Source organism: Myotis myotis, unplaced genomic scaffold, assembly GCF_014108235.1.
Source record: "Myotis myotis isolate mMyoMyo1 unplaced genomic scaffold, mMyoMyo1.p scaffold_m19_p_1, whole genome shotgun sequence".
Classification (NCBI taxonomy): domain Eukaryota; kingdom Metazoa; phylum Chordata; class Mammalia; order Chiroptera; family Vespertilionidae; genus Myotis; species Myotis myotis.
The window spans coordinates 196,753,394-196,764,870 of NW_023416313.1; positions in this window are offsets into that span (position 1 = coordinate 196,753,394).

Sequence of the window (11,477 nt, forward strand, 5' to 3'; positions counted from 1 at the left end):
AGAACTTCCTAATAAATTGTGTTGTTGATAATAACACAGGCTAATATGGGGGACAGCTTCCTATCCTTGCAAGGTTGTCCAAGCAGAATTAGATGCCAAAGGGAAGGAACCTTACACATGTAACAGGTTAGATAACTTCCAACTTCTTTTCCAGCCCTAATCTCCAAAAAGGTCATGGATTTATGGTCACGTTGTAGAGACTGAGATTCCAGCAAGGTCCTAAGAGGTGCCAAGCTGAAGCTATGTGGGTCAACAGCCGAGTAGCAAGAGCAACAAGGGCCTCTCTGTTTGCTACACCAGACCCGTGACCGGGTCTTTCTGTAGATCTCCATTTCAATCAAGTAACTCAATTTCGTACCTAATGAAACAGACTTTGTAAACCTACCTGTTTAAATGTGGAAACTCCTCTTTTGTTTGCTTTCTTTCCCACCTTTGTTTCCCGGCTTCTTTCATAGAACCACAGCTCTCTTTTCATCTAAACTAGGGAAGAGGAGTTTGTGGAGACAAAGGCCAAGAGAACTGAGGAGTCAGTTTCCCTGGAGGCCAAGAGTTGGGGTGACATCCCCTCTGGACTAGGTCTGACTTTTCCCTTCCCGTTCAAGAAATCAAGACAAGTGTGAGTCCCTTCTGAGCTATTTAATTTTTTAAAGTAATATCCATAAACACTGGAGATTGCAAACACCTCACAATTGATCACTGCATACTGCTGGTCACCAACTTGCCAAGAATGAGAACACCTCATGTGTATTAAGATTAAAGAACAAGGGGTTTGAAATCAGGTCTAGTTTCAAGTTTTGGCTTCTCACCTTTAACAGGTTCGATCTAAATGAGGTCATTGCTCTTTCAAGAAATTCTTATTAATAATTCAAATAACCATATTTCTATAAGTCAGTAATTGGCAAGCTTTTACCCACTGTCTTTTTTTCTAAGTAGAGTTTTATTGGAACACAACCACACCCATTCATTTAAATATTGTCTGTCAGCTTTCAGGCTACAAAGCAAAGCTGAGTACTTGTGACAAAGACTTACTGTGTGGCCCACAAGGCCTCAAATATTTACCATCTCTCCTTTTACAGAAAAAGTTTGCTGACCACTAGTAGTATAAGTATTCCTAACTGTTAAATTTAAATTGATAATCGAAATGGGCTCAACTTCCCAAAATACTGTTTAAATCATCAGAGAAAAATTGGGTTGTGATAGGGCCTCTATATGGTGCCTTTGTGCAAATAGGATAAAAGTGCTCCTTTAAATAATTATTATAATACTAGAGGCTCGATGCATAAAATTCATGCAAGGGGCTTGGACATTGCAGCTGCAGTGGCTTGCCTCCGCTTCGTTCAGAAGGTTGTCTGGAAGAACATACGGAAGGACGTCTGGTCTAATTAACATTTTATGCTTTTATTATTATAGATACTTATATTGAGTATCTATAACAAAACTCTTACTGCCATCTGCCATAAAAGTACTTCATAAAAATAGACAAATTTATAACATCTGCAATATGAATTGCATTCCCCTGTACAACTGTGTGCAACAGCCCCAGTACAGTACTGTGATCTGGTAATAACACTACTTGGAGTGAACAGAGTTGGGCTTTGCTTCCAGTTCTGAAACCTGATATCTTGGGCAAGCCATATAATGTCAAGGCCTCAGTGTTCTTACCTTTAAAATGGAAATAGCTTAAAGTTGTTTTGAGAAATTAAATCAAATATTACTTTGTGAAGGTTCATAGCTCTACAAAATCAATCTCCAGCTATATTTTGGACAGCGTCTGTAGTTCTAGGCTTGTCATAGATTTGAAGAGAAGGCAATCAGTGTAAAGAGCTTATAGTCACTTAGAAAGAGCAATCTAACATGAAACGTTATGAACATTTGAACTAGTTAGAGCACTAGTAATACTGGTTTGCATTTACTAACCTACTGTATACCAGATGTTGTACTAAGCGCTTAACATGCTTTATCTCACATGTAATCTTCACATCAGCCATATCTCCACATCTTACAGATAAGGAAAAATAACAACTGGCATTCCTTATTCATTTCCTGTGTTCCAGACACTATTCTAATGCTTAACATATTTTAACTCATTCCATCCTCACAAAACCCTATGAGATATATACTATTATTAGAGAATCAGGCCTAAACCTGCAGTCGGACATCCTTCTCACAATCCAGGACCACTGGCTTTTAACTGCTCACCTGCCTGCCTGCCTGATCGCCCCTAACTGGCCCCCTTGCCAGCCTGATCACCCCTAACTGCCTCTGCCTGCTGACATGATTGCCCCTAATGCTCCCCTTGCTTGCCTGGTTGCCCCACCTGCCCCCCCTTCCAACCTGGTCAACCCCAACTGCCCCACCCCCCGCTGGTTTGGTTGCCCATGCAGCCTGCTGCTCAGTCATTTGGTTGTCCCTCACTAACCCCACTGCCGGCCTTGTCGCCCCACTCAGCCTGTTCGGTCGTCCATTCAGTTGTTTCAAATATGACAGTCCCTGGCTCTTTATATATATAGATTATTCCCATCTTTCATTTGAGGAAATTTATTCAGAGATTAAATGAATGCCTTCCAATCTTTTGCACATGATGGCACACATAGAAAATTATAATATTTGTTTGGCATTCTGAGATAAATTTGAGGGGATTTAAGGCATCTACATGGGGTTCAGTGAAAATTTCAGTACATCTATATTACTTTTAACAGTGGATGATTAAGAGGTGATGTAGTCATCCCAGACTGCTCTCTGGTCATGGGTGCTTTGTGTAAAGTATGCAACAAAATAGCAATTAGGACATTCAAAAACCTCACAGGGACCCATACAAATAGTGTTCAAATGTAACTTCAAATATTATAAAATGAATAGTTACAAAAATTGCCTTAAACTTTTATTATTATAAAACTAGAGGCCTGGTGCATGAAATTTGTGCATGGGGTGGGGGCGGGTCCCCTCAGCCCAGCCTGCACCCTCTCCAATCTGGGACATCCCTCTCACAATCTGGAACCGCTGACTCCTAACTGCTTACCTGCTTGCCTGCCTCATCCCTACTGGCCCCCCTGCCAGCCTTATCACCCCTAATCACCTCTACCTGCCAGCCTGGTTGCTCCAAAATGTCCCCCCCCCCGCCCACCTGGTCACCCCTTACTGCCCCCCTGCAGGCCTGGTTGCCCTCAGCTCCCCCCTTCCCCCTCTGGCCTGGTCACCCCCAACTGCCCTCCTGTCAGCCTGGTCACCCCTAACTGTCCCCATCTGCCAGCCTGGTTGCCCTTAACTGCACCCCCCTGCCGACCTGGTTGCCTCCAACTGCCCCCACCCCTGCCAGCCTGGTCACCCCTCACTACCCCCCTCTGCTGGCCTGGTCACCCCTCTGTCCCCCTCTGCTGGCCTGGTAATCCCCAACTGCCCCCACTGGTGGCCTGGTCACCCCTTACTGCCCCCCCCCTTGCTGGCTTGACCATCCCTCATGCCCCCCCCCCCGCCCCCCACTGGCCTGGTCACCCCACGCAGCCTGCTTGTTCAGTCATTTGGTCGTCCCTCACTAACCCCCCGGCCGGCCTGGCTGCCCCACGCAGCCTGTTCAGTCGTCTGTTCCATTGCGATGGCCGCTGGCACTTTATATATATAGTCAATTTACAACCAATAGTATTTTGTGGTGCACCTACAATCTATCTGTGCCCGGCAAGCCCTCAGTTAAATAGCTTGCAAGGCAAAGGGCTAGTTAGTAGGTGGTTGAGTAGAACCAAGACTTGAATCTAGGACTGTCTGACTCTTAAATTTATTCTTTTAGCCTCTATACAATCTTGCCCTTTTGCAGTGAAGAGCCAAACTCTGTGACCCATACTTCATTTATCCTTAGAGTGTTTGATTATTTGAAGTTTGATCATTGAGGCTCACTCTAAGGGTGATCTTATTATTAACTATCGGTTTTAATTAACCTTGTTCCCCTACCGGGCCAGTGGTCGGCAAACTGCGGCTCTTTGGCCCCTTGAGTGTGGCTCTTCCACAAAATACCACGTACGGGTGTGCATGTACAGTGCGATTGAAACTTCGTGGCCCATGCGTAGAAGTCAGTATTTTGTGGAAAAGCCACATTCAAGGGGCCAAAGAGCCGCATGTGGCTCGCGAGCTGCAGTTTGCCAACCACTGCCTTACCCCATTCTCCAAAAATTTTATAGCTAGCATTCCATACTTATTTCTATTCACTCTCCACCCACATTCATAGCAGGGAATAGATGGGCAGGCAAGACAAATGAAGATTCTGTGAGTTGATAGGCAGCAGACTGCCCCTGTGCTCTGCAGATACTTGCCCTCTCTCTCTCTCTCTCTCTCTCTCTCTCTCTCTCTCTCTCTTTTCTTTTGGGCTCTGTTTACCTGCATCCACTGGAAGGTGAGTCCTAACAGTGTTCATCCCCAGCTCAGCCTGTTGTCCCAGCTCAGCCTGCTGGGCTCACAGAGATGCTAGATTGTAATAAATGGCTACTTAAGCTATCACCTGACCCCTAAATGCAGAAGGAAGTCTAGAAGTGATTCTATTTGCCTTCTGTGCTTCACAGGATACACCTCTGAGCACCTCTGGTTTGCTGTGCTTCAGATCACCCACCATCCCCATGCAGGTGGATATTCTGTGACTGGAGTTGATGTTGGAAATCATATATATTTCATCATATATAAAACCATTGGGTTTGCCTAATTTCCAAGCCCACTTGCATTTGACTTTTCATACTCCAGGCTTCTGCAGGGTGGGGACAGCTGAAGGAGCCAGAATACAGATGGTATTTTATTCCTGGCTCTGTCTAGCATGCTGAACGGCTGCTGTGCAGGTGGTGAGATGTGGCAGGACATCTGGGGCGAGGTTAGTGACCCATTAAGGTATCCCGAGCTCTGATTAGAGAGGGCTTAGAGCAGGGGTGGGCAAACTTTTTGACTCGAGGGCCACAATGGGTTCTTAAACTGGACCGGAGGGCCAGAACAAAAGCATGGATGGAGTGTTTGTGTGAACTAATATAAATTCAAAGTAAACATCATTACATAAAAGGGTACGGTCTTTTTTTTCAATAGTTTTATTCATTTTAAACGGGCCGTAGTTTGCCCACGGCTGGCTTAGAGCCACCAGACCTGTCAACACTCAGTGTCCTTTTTTTAAGGTTCTGCCTCTTAACCCCTGGAGGCCACTTATCCTCCCCACCTCTAAGAAAAGACAGCGGTAAAGCCTGAGGTCATTGCTTAGCGGAAGCCCCAGGAGTAGATTGGGCCAGAAAGGGCCTTGGTCAGCAGTCTTTCCAGTGTCAGAGTCCTCTACAGACAGGTGAGCTTCCGTCCTGTGATATGTCGAGCTCCTCAGCTAAAATGGCTCTCAGAGGAGCAGCTTCTCAAGGAAGAGTGAAGATGCCACGGAAACTCATCGGTGAGGTAGGGAGGCCGGGAGAAATAAGATTGTTAATCATGTGGTCGTGTTGGCTGTTTCAAGGGTGACTTTTTTTTGAGTCCATGCTGGGTATATGCACTCCCAAATGAGAAGAATTCGGTTTTCTATTCTCACTATGGTTTGGTCTCTCTTACCTCAATACAATGTTGTCTATAAGCTCCTCACCCAGCTGCAGCTTTTCAAAGACAAAATTTTATCTTATCATTGTGTTCTCAATGTAGGCGCAGTGACTAGCGCATAGTAAGTGCTTGAACATGTACTGTGCTGGAATAGTTACAAGTTAATGATGTAATATCTTGGATTTGCTTTCAGGTACTATGGGAGGAAGGGGGAGTTAAGTGGAAGTATAGATGAAACGAGAGTGATCATGTGATGAATGATATATGGGGGGGGGTAGTTACAATATTCTTTCTAGTCTTGTTCAATATTTTCCTTAATAAAATGTTTTATAAATATATAAATTAAGTATAAAAATATTGAAAGATGTGCCAAATACTGGCTCAGTGCTCTCCAAACAGTCTCATCTCTCACCTCCCTTCCTTCTTCCTCCCTCCCCCACCCTGCACATGGCTAGTTTGTACTTTGTAATTGGATCATGTGACTTAGGTTCTGACCAATAGGATGTGGGCAGAAGTAATGTCAGTCTCTTGCAAGTGTGGCCCTTATTCTGCATTATCCTCTACACTTTCTCTCACCCCTTGCCTCTAGGATGGATGCAAAAATTAGTGAAGAATTTAACACTCCTCGACAATGGTGGAGCCCCAGTGAATGAGCCAGGACCTCTGAATGCCTGCATGGAGCAGAACCGGCTCCTATACTCTGCTGAGACAGACTGTGATGTGATGGAGACATAAGCCTTTAGTGTGTGTTTGTGTGTGTTTAAGTACAGCATTGAATTGCCCCAAATCTGACAAACCAGGTTTTGAGCCCAGCTCGACATGGGAGGAGGCACTTAGCAGTTATTTGACCTTTTAGGGCATTCAGAGCTATAATTAAGTACCGCTGAAGGTGATGATAATAAACAAGCATTTGTTGAGTAACCACAATATGGTATGTGCTGTTTTAAGTACTTTATATGCATTCAGCCATTTATTTCTCACAACAACCCTATGAGGGAGAAACTGATATGGTTGCCATTTTGTAGAGGAGGAAACTGAAAGAATAAGTAACTTGATGGAGCCAAGATATAAATCAGATCTGACTTGAGGCTCTATCTTTTCCCCAGCCTGCAACATGCTGCCATATCTTGGATATGGCCATGGGGCATGAGTACCAGCAAGAAGTAGTATCTGGGCAGTGTGTCCTATCATCTATAGTTCTGGGCCCCCATTCTGGGGAGGGGTGCAGACCAGGTCTGCTCTTCCCCTGCCCTGTAAAAGGTGTCCCAGCGAATGGAATTGAATGGTAGTATCCTTGATCATCTGGGATAAAAGCAATTGGGAGGGCTTCATTCACTCTGAATGGTTCTCTGATTTAATTTTCTAGCATCTCCATTCAGCCGTGGCCACTCTAGTATTTTCCACAAGGAGAAAATATCTATTACCTGCTCCACTAGCCTCCCCCCATCCCCCACACCCATTCCAGGCCCATCCTTTCCAACTCCCCTCTCCTTGATCCCAGCCCAGAACCTATATCTCTTCCAGGCAAATCAGAGCACATATTAGGGCTGAGAGTCATATACATGTTCATTAAACCTCCACATGACAGCAGGAATGAGTCAGTCCCTTGCTTTCTGGCCTCACTTGCCTGCCGATGCTGGATGCTGCCGGTCTCAACAGCCAGCAGAGCCGAGGACGGGGCACCATCAAGCTCTCACCAGTGCTCTGCCTGGGATGGGTTTCAAACTGCACCCCATGGAGAGGCTTCAGGGGCCACCTGAGACGATGGGGAAGGATGTGGAGGATGCTGAGTGAGTGGGGCCCTAAAACCCCCAACCCGACTTACCTCACAGCAGTTCCACTCTACCTGCTCCATGTAAGACTGCAGTTAGAGAACTGTCCCACTCTTGAAGTACTAGAGAGAACGGCCTTGCTTTGGAAGGTCCTTTAAGTCTCCAAGCCTTTGAGCCTGACTTCTATGTCTTAAGCCTCTCTGGTACCATCCTTCCTGCCTACCAGGAGCAGAGGTGGGGAAGAAGCCCAGCTGACTGTTTCAACTTTAACTCGGCCACTCTTCAGGCCCCAGAGCCAAGGGAAATTGCAGCAGAACAAGCTCATGGGAGGAGAAAGGGGCTCTGGGCCCCTGCTTCCCCCCCCCCCCCGCCCGCCCACCCACACACACACATACACACAAGTCCCACAGTTCTGAGTCTTACACAGAATAGGTGCTAATGAGCATGGCATGAATAGATGGATGAGCCCATCTCTACTGGCAGTTTCAGTGTGTGTGTGTGTGTGTGTGTGTGTGTGTGTGTGTGTTGGGGGGCGGGGGGCGAGGGAGATAAACTGACCTTGGATCGCAGAATGGCCACATATTTATTCAAGATTCAGAGAGGCAATTTGGCATCGACATTAAGAATGTGGGATCTAGAATAAGACTCTGGCTCTGCCACTTTAAAACTCTGTGACTTTATCCTTGTAAAATATGAGCAGCATTTCCCATAAGGCTGTTGGGAGGAATGAAGGAGTTAATCTGTGTGAAGCACTCAGTGCCTGACGTGTTAGTGCTCAGTAAACATTAATAAGCCTTAGCTCTCATCACTTGCCCTGTGCAAATGCCGCCTCCTGACTCCTGAGCAGAATTCATTACTCTCCTCTGTATTCACACAGCACTTGGCTCAGCCCTGATGGAACTGTGAGGACTTGGTTTGTTTTTTGCAAACTCCAAATCAAACCAGGTGGTAGGGACAATAAAGCAGATTCTTTGATGTCGGGATTCATAGATGCCATAAGGGAAGCCCCTATCCCTCCATAGCCATTATGGTTGTGTGTCTGTCTCTCCCTCAACCTCTGGCCCTTTTAAGGGAGACTCCACATTGTATTCATCTTTGTGTCCAAGGGCCTGGGGTACCGCAGTTTGGTGGAGTGGCTGAGCAGCGCTGGCTCTGTCTGGAGGAAACCCTGACTATGGCCTCCTGGTCTTCCTGTCTGCCTTGCTAACCACAGGCTTCGCGTCTTTCTTTGCCCCAAGAGGAGGATGAGGTTATGAGTCTGGGCTAGATCCAGGGCCCCTCTGCTGGGCATGGCTGTGGGAACTGAGAGCGTGCCGAAGAAAATAACACGTGCTGAGCACGTACCACATTCCTGGGACTGTGCTAGGCTCTTTACAACACTTAATTCTCACGGCAGTTTCGTGGAGGTAATATTTTCATTACTTCCATTTTTCTAGATCAGAAAACCAAGTTTAACCAACTTTCCCGAGACGCACATCGCCACTGTGTCGGAGGCAGAACTCAAGCCTGGGACTGCTTCTGAGCTTGTGCCCTTCCCACTGTCCTTGCAGGCTCCATAGAAGCCAGCGAAGGTCTGCACCCATCCCCCTCCCCGTTCTCCTCTCCGCCTCAGTCTTTTCTTTATTCTACCTTATTACCCTCCCTAGTATCATTTTTCATCTGGAGTTGGCTTATTTATCACTTGGCCGTGTCTCCTTATTAATATAACCAGAGCTTAACATTATGCGTCCCCACAGCCTCGTTTGCCAGCATGGTGCTGAGCACTTAGGAGCTTGGCAATTAGACTGAACTCAGAGGGGCTGTAACATCTACATCTTCAGCTGCTTTCTTAGGGAAATGGGGTGAAGAGGAAAGGGTATGCGATGGGGCAGTGTATAGTATATGCATGGGCAGAGGGACCGAGATGGGGAATTGGAATATGATACCACCAGGCATTTTTCCCTTGGTGGACTCGGCCTTAACGCAGTGACCTGCGGTGGCCTGGGGCTGAGCCTTCAGCAGACCCTGGGGGCCTGTCTGCCAAACAGCCCCCTTCTATCTTATTTCTATGCCTGTCATCAGCAGCAGCAGCAGCAGCCATGGCTCACTTATTGACTACCTGCTGTGTGCTTTATACACTTCTCATTTGACCCACACAGCAATCCCAGGAGGTAGGTATTAATATACTCCATTGTATAGATGAGGAAGCTGTAGCTCAGAGAATGTAAGTAACTTGTTCTAACTCAGAGCTAGCAAGGGACAAATTAAGGCGAAAAGAAGGAAGACCTGAAAATTATTGAAGAGAGGTTGAGGTGAGGGGCAGTTGTCCACCAGAGAGGGCCCCTCGAAGCTGCCCCTGTTTGGGCATCTGCCCAGGTGAGCTGGCAGAGTGTAGGGACAGCCGAGTGACACTGTTAGAAGCCTTAGAGACAGAGCAGAAGACAAAGGATTCCTACGCTCAAATTCAAGCTTTTAGAAACATGACATGAAAGTTTCCCTCCTACCCAAGACCTGCAGCCACTCCCTTTTCCTACAGGTAACAAATGTTACTGGTTTCTTACATATCCTTTAGAGAACATGTATGCATAGATAACCAAACAAAGTTATGCACTCTTTCCACTCATTTTTTAAACACAAATGGTAGTATATTATACTAAGTTTGTACCCCTTTTGCATTTTTATTTTGTTCTTTTTAAAAAATTTTTTTTTATTGTTTAAAGTATTATATATGTCTTCTTTTTCCCCCATCAACCCCTCCCTAGCCACTCCCACCCCCCAGGACAAGCCTCCACTGCCCCAGTGTCCCAGTCCATTGCTTATGCTAATATGCATGCATACAAATCCTTTGGTTAATCTCTTACATCCTCCCTTCCCCTCCCGCTCCCCCCACTCCCCTGACTTCCCTCCGAGGTTTAACGGTCTGATCGATGCTTCTCTGTCTCTGGATCCATTTTTGTTCAGCAGTCTATGTTGTTCATCATATTCCACAAATGAGTGAGATCATGTGATATTTATCTTTCTCTGACTGGCTTATTTCCCTTAACATAATGCTCTCCAGTTCCATCCATGCTGTTGCAAATGGTAAGAATTCCTTCTTTTTTACAGCAGTGTAATATTCCATTGTGTAGATGTACCACAGTTTTTTAATCCACTCATCTGCTGATGGGCACTTAGGCTGTTTCCAAATCTTAGCTATTGTAAATTGTGCTGCTATGAACATAGGGGTTCATATATCCTTTTTGATTGCTGTTTCTGAATTCTTGGGATATATTCCTAGAAGTGGGATTACTAGGTCAAATGGGAGTTCCATTTTTAACTTTTTGAGAAATTCCAAACTATTTTCCACAGTGGCTGCACCAGTAGGCATTCCCACCAGCAGTGCATGAGGGTTCCTTTTTCTCCACACCCTCGCCAGCACTTGTTGTTTGTTGATTTGTTGATGATAGCCATCTGACAGGTGTGAGATGGTATTTTGTTCTTTTTCTGATGATTTTCCATGATAGCATATTTAGATATTACAATAATTTGTAGCTGCACCATCATATTTAACCAGTCCCTGTGGGTGGACATTAAACTCAGTGACACCTTATAGAGGCGGCCCCAGATATGAGGATGGCCTGCACTTCAGCTCTGACCTCCTGCCTCTGGTCTCCACAAACTCCACTCGGACCTTGGCCTTAGCTTCTGTGGCCGAGGGCCTCCAAGAGACCCTGTGCTGGTTATAGCTTACACCTATACTGGTCACAGTCTTCTTACCTCTTTTTTTTGGCAGTGACTGGGTCTGGTGTGGTTCTGAAGATACTTTTGCCCAGGATCTAAGGGCTCCTAGCCATGTGCCACGTGTTTAACAATCTGTTTTCTCTGTGAGGCTCTCTTTCTGCATCACTGTTTACTTCTGCACTGTCTCCCACCCTCATCTTTCCTCTTGAGACACTTGTGGCCCATGAATCCCAGAGCGTTCTCAATAGTTCCCTCTTCCTCTTCATCACCTTGGAGTACCTGGAAATAGGACTCTGGTGTTGTCACCTAACCTCTTGCCCTGGGTGACAAATGGAGTGTAGGGACAATGAGAAGCCAGGCCAGGGGTACAATGGTGATGGGAGATGGCAGCTGATCTGCTGGGCTCTGCCAGATGGTTAGGGGTGTGGGTGTAGGGGGTTAGGTGAGGAGGGCTCAGCCTATGGAAGT